We start from the raw sequence: 9,927 nt of genomic DNA, 5'->3' as shown, positions 1-9,927 counted from the left end.
TAACTGGTGGGTCTGCATTCTGCAAACTTCCAGCACCAATGGGTTGAGCTAGACAGACCTTAAACATCACTTTCAGTGTTCAGGAAGGACTGCATGAAATGCACATCCACTTGTCCATTTGAAAAATTGGGAGGTGAGAATCAAGGAGTCACAGAAGGGTCTTGTATGGCCAATTGGTTGTTCTTACCCTCTACATTATTTGCATAGAGAGAATATAAATTTATATATTATATATAAATATTGTAACAGCTGGCCAAAGAAATCACAGGGTTTAGTCCAGGATGACAGGTACATTTGCCCCAGATACAGGTTATACGCAAAGTATTTTTCTGTTTAGTCGGTAAAGACTCGGACTTTGTTGGAAAAGCTGTATGGTTAGGGCCTTGGAGTCCTGTACAGCACTAGGTTGGGCTGGATTGTTAGTAAAGGAATCTAACAGTGAGGCCAAGTGGCTAAGCTTTATTTTTGCTGTTTGCTTTATTTTGCCTGTTTTTGTGTGTAAATAGTATTAGTGAAAAAAAAACATTGTTGCACGGATAACCTGCTGGCCCTGTTTCCTGTTTGAAACGCCCCCTGTTGCTACAGGCGATCTCACATATCGTGGAGGATGTGGGCAGCTTTATAAAAGGGTGTTTGTAAGGCCAGCCTGGAGGAGATACTAAAACAGCTTGTTTTGGCAAATGCCAACCAACAGCAGGCCAGTGCCAACTAACAGCATACTAACCAACAATTGCTGCTAGGTCTGGAAAAAGCGGAAGCCTGCCACAAGGAATTGTTGGAAAAACAAGCACAAAAGCTACCAACAACAATTCGATGCACTAAAACAGCAGATATCTCTTTACGAGAGCAGGCTGACGCCAAGAGTGGTGCTGGGCATTCGCCAGTTTGCCTGGTAAGCCATTTATTGCCAAAAATGACTGTGGATGATGATCCTGAAGGTGTTTTTGACCACATTTGAAAGAACTGCCAAGAGTGGGCAGGATTAGTGGCCCTGCTATTATCTTGAGAGTCCAAAAAAGCCTATTATGACCTAGAGCTGTCGGAAGCAAGCGACTATGTCTGCCTTAAGGCAGAAATACTGGCACAGCTGGGTGTCACCCTGGCTGTCCGGGTCCAACAGGTGTATAACTCGTCCCATCGAGTAGGAAAACCTCCCAGATCCCAGATGTATGAACTGATACATCTAACAAGGAAGTGGCTACAACCAGAGCTGTTGTCAGGGCTGCAAATTGTGGAACGGGTAGTCATGGACCAGTTTCTAAGATTCCTCCCTGTTTCCATACAAAAGTGGGTGAGCCATGGAGACCCGTCAACAGCCGACAAGCTGGTGGACCTAGTGGAAAGGTACGTGGCTGCCGAGAATTTAACACCTCTAATTTTTAGAGATTAACACCTCCCTTCAGTACTCACGGACTTTCCACCCCAAGACCAGACCATCCCCAGCTGTAGGTAAAAGTAACCGGGAAGAAACACATATTGCTGCAAATTGCCCTGTGGTGGATGAACCAATGCACTGTCACTTTCTGAGTGGCAGACGACAGTCTCTTTTTGCCACCATTGCATGCCCTGCTATACGGGTCGATGAAAAATATTGGTGTAAAATGTTTATGAATACCAAACCGATTATGGAGCTGTTAGACTTAGGTAGTGTGGTAACGCTAGTGAAAGCTGAGCTAGTTGTTACAGAGACCTCCTGTCTTAAAACAGTGGGGGGTAACATGTGTCCACACGATACTAGGGAGTTTTCTGTGATGTCAGTGTCTTTTGAAACCTCCCTAGGTAAACTGTGTCATCAGGTGGGATTGGTTCCCCACTTACCATATGATGCTATCATTGGGAAGGATTTTCCCAAATTCTGGGAGCTGTGGGATCACCCACCCCATGCAGTACCGGCATCCTCAGAGCATGAGGCTACCGAGGAATCCTCTGATGATTGTGGGGGAACTCTGGGGTTTCCTTTGTCTGTGGAAACAGTTAACCCTAGGGAAGAACTGGCAACTTCGGAGGAAAGCCAGCAAACCATGGAATTCCCTGACTTACAGGTACATAGAGAAAACTTTGTTACAGAGCAATTGAAAAACCCCACATTGTTTAAAGCCCGGGATAATACCGTAAAAAATCATGGGAACCTAGTGCACCCAGACGAGAGAGTGTCATTCCCATACTTTATTATTGAAAAGGACCTACTCTATCCGGTGTCACAAAGTGGGTGGGAAACCATTGAATAGCTAGTGGTACCCAAGCCGTACCGAAAATTCCTATCGAATTCCTGACGCTAGACTAGAGGTAATACATCAAGAAGTTAAAAAAATTCTTGAAAATTCTTCCAATAGAGATTGGTCCAGCCCAATTGTGTTAGTTCCCCAACCAGATGGAAGCTGGAGATTCTGCAATGATTACCGTAAGCTGAATGAGAACATAAAGTTTGACACCCATCCTTTGCCCCGGATAGAGGAGTTGATTGATCGGTTGGGGAAGGCTAGATACATGACCACCTTGGATCTCACCAAAGGATATTGGCAGATCCCTCTATCTGAGTCAGCTAAGGAGAAAACTGCTTTTGTGACCCCTGACAGAGCATTCCAGTATAGAAATATGCCCTTCGGACTACAGAATGCTCCAGCTACTTTCCAGCATACCAGCGGGTGATAGTGTAGATTGAGCCTCGCATTTAGTAAAGGTTCAGGCAGTGCTAAACGTGCTAAGGAAACCTGGGTTTGTTGCAAACCCTAAAAAGTGCGCTATTGGGCTGAAAGAAGCCAAATTCCTGGGATACACATTGGAAGAGAAATAATAAATCCTCAGGAAAAGAAAGTGGAAGCCATCCAGAATTGGCCACGGATCGCTGGCTATTGTGGGGCATTAAAGAAGGCTTTGAGTAGCGAACCAGTGCTATATTCCCCTGACTTTTCTCAGGAGTTTTTGGTGCAGACGGATGTGTCCGATGTTGGACTAGGAGGAATGCTGTCCCAGGTTCAAAATGGGGAAGAACACCCCATTGTTTACCCCAGTCGGAAGGTAAAGGCCCATGAGTTAAATTATGCTACGATTGAAAAAGAATGTTTGGCTGTGAAGTGGGCTCTTGATTCCTTGAGGTACTATCTGCTGGGCAGACAGTTTCTCCTAATAACCGATCATGTCCCATTAAAGTGGATGGCCCAAAACAAGGAGACTAACAAGAGGGTTAATAGATGGTTTTTAGCCCTTCAAGAATTTAGTTTTACTGTCAAGCATCGTCCTGGTGTACAGATGGGGCATTCTGATGCTTTATCTCAGAGTTCATACTTACCTGGCAGCCTGTGTCCCAACCCTAAAGTTGAAACAAGAGGGGGGAGTATGTAACAGCTGGCCAAAGAAATCACAGGGTTTAGTCCAGGATGACAGGTACATTTGCCCCAGATACAGGTTATACGCACAGTATTTTTCTGTTTAGTCAGATAGTTTTCCCTTTGACCTGAAGAGGGTGCTGAAGTACCGGCTGAACGACAATGAGCTTCTTGGCCAGGTGGGGGAGCTAAAGAGGCCGGGGTATGATCAGGTGTAATTGTTTCACCTGAAATGCATCCTGGAAATTAGGCTGGGGATATAAACTCCCAGCCTGCTTATTCTTGTGGCTCTGTTCTTGGCTGGTGAGCTGGGAGGAGGTCCAAGGTGAACTGTGAGTAAAGGCCCAAGGTGAACTGTGAGTAAAGGCCCAAGGTGAACTGTGAGTAAAGGCCCAAGGTGAACTGTGAGTAAAGGCCCAGACTTTGTTGGGAAATATGTATGGTTAGGGCCTTAGAGTCCTGCACAGGACTAGCTTTGGCTGGATTGTTAGTAAAGGAATCTAACAGTGAGTTAGAGGCCAAGTGGCCAGGCTTTATTTTTGCTGTTTGTTTTATTTTGCCTGTGTTTGGGTATAAATAGTTTCTCCTTTCTTCTTTCCAACAGTTGGGAGTCATCAATATGTAGCTGAAATCTGACCACCAATATATTAATATACAGATGTGGTTACTTGGAATAATGAAAATGTATTTATAGGGACTTAAAAAAAATGAGGAAAAGAAGTGATAATTTAATTCTGCAGCATATGTGTTTTTTTTTAACTTTAGGTTTACTTGTGAATATCAGATTTCTATTCTGTTTTTAAATTATTGATTGTAAACCAAATTGCCTACTATTTTTACCATTGAAAACCATAATAAAATAATGCAAACAATAACAAAAATGCGTACAAGAATAAACAAAAGCCACATAGTGCAAATGACCTAATAATAACTATTCTATTTGATGCCATGGGGTTGATTTACTAAAGAAATATAGGCTGTTCACTTACCAAGTGAAATATTAATTTCTGATAAATATTTCAATTAGCCTATTAAATAAAAAGGCAACATTCATAAAACTTGGTTGATGTCAATCATGTACAAGGAAAAATCCTGCTTTTCCTATTTTTATTAAGTGTATTTTCACTGTATTAACTAAGCTAAGTAAATTTCAAACTTGCTAGGTAATAAATTAATTTGGTAAATGAAGAACCTAAACTTCCTAATAAAATCACTCCCTATATGTTCTTTAATGGGCGTCGAACATTCCAATCACTGTAAGTGCATTGCACACGTTGAAACTGGATCAAATTAATGGCAGCTGTGTGATGTACATTAGGAAATGTTGGCACTTCAGACTCTCATCACTCGGCTGCTTTCTGTACAGTGGGGAGATTTAGCAGCACGTGATATTTATCCTGCTGTCAGTCTCAATCCTTTCTTACGGCTCAGTGTTCCGGAGCAGAATCCTGCGCCTCTCACCCTGATCTTTTTTAATTGGCAGTTGTTTTATGGCCTGCAGTATTCCTAGGAGCGCTGAGTTCACTCAGGACTCAGTCAAACATTCCATCTGATTTGTAATTGTTATCTCACTGCCTGCATGGATGCAGAGAGAGTTACAGCAGATGTTACAGGAACATGTGTTTAAGAAGAATCTGTAATTGCACGGTTCTCTTCTAAAAATAATAATTCTTGGTGCCAGGGCCTGGAATTAGCTCATTTCTGGTCTTGACTAGGTGGCTGGATTGCATAGAAGAACATGGTAAAATTCTGTTTTCTTCAGGGTCTCTACCCCCGGGAATTACTTGGCTTGTTTTCTCAATAGCTCTCTAAGCCGCTGAGAATGAAATCCGATTGAACAAATAAGGATGGGTACTTCAGACAAGCCGGGGATTCAAAACTAGAGCGGCTTATGATCCAACATTGTGAAGCTGGATTTTGGAATATATTACTTCTTTTCATACTGTGTCTTGTTGTTTTCTAACTATATGAGACAATGCTTATTGGACATTAATGGTAGGGTTAATATAAAAGTGGGCTGGGGAGGAATATTTTGTTTACAGTAACAGATGTATAAACCACTTGAAATTTCATTTTTAAACCGCTAAATATAATCCAGTTCCATCAAAATCAGGTACCTGGTAGATGTTTGAGTTGGTAAGCGTCTTTTTCCTGTCTGGCCTAGGTGAACCTTTAATGGAAAGAGAATTTGAGGAGCACAAGGGCTAATGGTGAAGTCACTGACAGTCAAAGCTGATAACGGTAAAAATCATTGGAACAGACGCAGGTCAGGAACAGGCTAAGGTTGGCAACTAGTGGTCTTGTAGAAGTCAGACAAAAGGCCAAGGTTGTTAATTTGCTGGAAAGTTCAAGGTGATAAACTGGAATAGGGTCATGTAGCCAGGTAAAGTGAATTCTGGAGATCAGAATCCACTTGCCAAACCAAGGGTAATCTAAAGAACAGGTCAACAGTCAGGTCCAAAGACTTTTCTTCATTGCCTTATAACAGTCAAGTCACTTTAAGGCATAGCTAAAGTAAAAACAAAAAAGTCAATTACCTTTACTTCTGCAGATCCTGTGCTTCCTTTGGAGCTGTCTACCAAACCGTCCCATGCTATGTTTCTTGCTTTGTCCCAGTGTGCAGGAAGCACTGGACACCGCCATTATTTTCCTTCTGGCTACATCACCCGATTCTGCACTAAGCACAAACATGAGATCAAGTGACGTACCCTGCCGTAGTTGTGAAAAAGAAGTGCACCTTTTTTTCACTGATTGAAAATCTCCTTCTCTGCATGTCTGGTCTTCAGGCATGCAAAAAAGGATCAGCCTGAAGCCTCTTAGGATTCGTTACATTCGTATCACAGGAGGCTCTGCACTCTCGTTCAGTCTTTACGATTGCTGCGGTAAAGACAGAAGAAGCTTACTTTTTTTTTTTTTTTTTTTTTTTTTTAAAAGGCAACAAATCAAAAAAAACAAACAAAAAAAAATCACCTTTTACTTTATATAGAAGGATTATCTAATCCTCTATATTAGGTAATAATTATGGTGATAGGTCTACTTTAAAACATTTATTCTTTGTCAGTTCCCAGGGCACATTTCAATGTGATTGGTGGCAATTCATATGGATGTTTGGACATTTTCATAAAAGAAAGGGAAACTGTGTAAATCACAATAGTACAGTTCTTATAAGTGTATTGGTTTACAAAAAGATCATCCACAGCTGATGAAGAATTAGTGTTGCGCGTGTCGGGCAAATGATCTTACAAAGAAGCTTCACCCAATCCACGATCCCACTGGTTACCTTCCATCCCACTGTGATTGGGATAAATGGTCTCCAGAAGCCATTTTTCTTGTCTACAACCAGTTTTATCACCAACCGTGTCACAAATGCCATCATGTACAATGCATTGACCACCACTGGCCCTGCTTTGTAGATGATACTAAATGTGTTACCAACCACATTCCAGCACTGGAGAGAGAGAGGACTGTTGTGAGAACTTGCAATAAACTCTGTTAGATTTGACACATTAAGCATTATATTTTCTTCAGCTAGGAAATGGGAAGAATTGTTTTTTTTAACATTTATTATTTGCCCGTTGTTTTACTTGACCTAATTGGAGATCTTCTGGTTTTCAAATAATTGTTAAACACTAATAGGCTTATAGAAATGGCAGGAACGGGACTGACCTCATGAATGGGCTGGATGGTCATGGCACAATCAGCAGCGGGAGGAGAGGGGAGGATGAAAACAAAACTTAAGCAACTTTTATTAGTCAACTGTCAGAAGAACAAGTACAATTACTATGATTTATAGGTGGAAAAGTTTTGCACTGTATAAAAATTTTTTTTAATTAAAGATCTTTGGTTTATTTTACAAAAATAATAAAAATATTAATATTTATATGTACCAATCTATGTACTACATTTAATTTCAAAATTATACACAGGAGGTAAATTCATTAAAATACATAGTCAAAACAACATATTATTAGTAGTAATACCACAATAGGACAGAACCAATATTTCTCTAATTGAATGGTGGTAGCTAAAGGCAACAGAAAAATGGATTGTGAGGTCTAAACAACAGGAACCCTATGACAAGCTCCCTCTCTCTCCTTGACAGCTCCCTGACACTGTTATTTCTGGGCTTTCTCCTCTCTAAGACTTCAAATCAAGTTTACTGGTCTTGTAGCATGGAGGGCGTCAAAAGATCAATACTAGGTTTTATTTGCAAAGTGTGCTTGTCAAAAAAATAGTTTCTTTGGATTAAGGGAGGGGAGAGACTATCTCCATCCGTGCAGCTTTGAGGAGAAAATGAAATGTAATTCAAAGACTTCATTCTGTTGCATAATGGGCATAAAAAAAGCAAAATATCATTAAATCTGCTTTGTGGCTGGCCTGCATAATTCATCTGAATGGCATAAAATATGAATGTTACTAAGAAGTAGCTGTCAGGAGTGAAAGGAGAAATTGCTATGTTTAGAAGATCCATGCGGGACTGTAGATAACTCAGTAATTGTCACAATTTGGGAAGATGTGCTTCTTCCGGTTCTTAATCGCAATCAATATGTAATACAAGTAGGTTGCTGAAAGGTTTGTCTACAGAATGGCCAAATCTGTACTAAAGTTAGGCTGTGACCCCTGTACGTGTATATTGGGCAGCGGTAGCTACTCCCATTTGCTGTTGATTATTTGGGTGCTAACAATTACCAGTCAATAGAAGTACTCATACCTATGCATTGGCAATACAGCTTGTTACTGCACACACGTCTATCTAGGTCTACAGGGTATCAATGGAACAAATTAACGTTAGCCAATTTCAAGCAACTTTTGTCAAAGTGACCATAATATGCTTGTGCTTTTATGTATTTATTGCTTTGGTTTGTTTATGGAAATTGTCCTGAATAAAAATGAGTAAATTCTTTTATTAAGCACTTATGCCAGGAATTTCCTACTTTTTCCTTCAATATTCATAAACCCAGGAAGGTATCTCTTAGTGTATTTTTGTACTGGGGATATTCCTGATATTTTGCAATTACTTTTAAGAAAACAAAGTGGACATGCATAATTGGTGCAAAATTGATCTAATTATCAAGTAAAATCAGTTGAATTCAACTCATATTTCTCATTGTCAAATTCAAAGAGTCATTTTTCTATGTACATTATTTTTTTTTTTTTTTTTGGACAGAAAGTAGTTATGTCTCATGCCATGTTCTTTTTCCAGTCTCATCAAGATAATTACCCTTCCCTTTCTGTCCCAAAAATACAGTAGGGAACAAAAGATCCCTCAAACATAAAGGGTTATCTTCCTTAAGATGGGTGTCACCAGGACAGGTTTTCCTTTGTTCTTCTGTTCCTGTTACTAAAACATCTTGCATTTCTACAATCTCTATGACCATTAGAGAGGATAAATAAAAATATGGTAATATAAACCAGAATGGCAGATCTTCCACATTCTATCCAAAATGAAAAAGTTTTAACTTTATATGATGGAGGATAACTCTAATAGAAGGGGCAGCACTGGAGGTTAGAATGGCATGCCGATATAATGATAATAATATACTGACAAAAAAGACAACAAAGTGAGTAGAAGAATGGATGTATCTGTCAAGTAATAGGCTAGGGGAAGGCTCTTGACCAAGCTCTGTAATTAAACTGCCGGTCAAGAAAGTGACATCATTGTGCTGTGCTCATTGGCTTGGTTATAAAAAATTCAAGAACTAGGTAGAGCAGTGTTTCTCAACCAGGGTTCCTCCAGAGGTTACTAGAGGTTCCTTGAACAATGAGCAACTTGTACCTCTCAGGTGAGTTTACCAGATACCAAAGATACGTATGGCTCTCTGTAAGTGTGCAAGCTTCCCACTCCCCAGCAATGTAGGAGGCTGACCTTAACAATAATGTACTATGATCTGTGGAGTATTTATAGCAGGGATCCCCTGAAGACCTTAACATTATTTCAAAGGGTTCCCCCATGTTAAAAAGGTAGAGAAACCCTGAGATAGATAGTAATATAAATGCTATTCTCATGTGTTTTGTGTTTCTCACGTGTTTGCTTGTAGTTAAAATGTAAAATATTCTACAGAGAATCCAATCTACAACAATTCATGCCCTATTTTTTAAACTCTAAACCAAAAATGATTTCCATGGTAACATGTTACATATCAATGTCTATGAATTCTAAAAATAAATAAGGTATACTATATAATAAAATCAAGTCAAAAGGTCAAGAAGAGAAAGAGAAAAACAAGATCCACCGAACCAGTGTTTGATATGGATCCATCAAAGAAGAAGCGCCAAGGATGGAAGGTCACATGGCAATAGAAATCTTTCATAAAGGCCCTTTTAGTTGTCAGATGGAGTTCGGCATTATCAATATATCAATAAATGCTTTTATGAGCAATGAAGTGCCTCTTTACTTCACTTTCATCTTTTAGAGCCAATGGTGGTTTTCAAGGCCTCTATGAGCATGATTGCTATGTCTTCTTTCACCACGGGCAAACAAAATGGTAGAACACTAAAGGAAGATTGGAAAAAGAGTTACAAAGGAAAACACAGAGAAAATACACGTTTTACGAGCAAAATAACAACCATTACATTTTTAAAAGCTAACCCAGTAAAGGCC

The sequence above is a fragment of the Pyxicephalus adspersus genome, chromosome 7 (genome assembly GCF_032062135.1).
Source record: "Pyxicephalus adspersus chromosome 7, UCB_Pads_2.0, whole genome shotgun sequence".
Classification (NCBI taxonomy): Eukaryota; Metazoa; Chordata; class Amphibia; order Anura; family Pyxicephalidae; genus Pyxicephalus; species Pyxicephalus adspersus.
The sequence above is the reverse complement of the archived record's forward strand: the minus strand, read 5'-3'. Positions refer to the sequence as shown.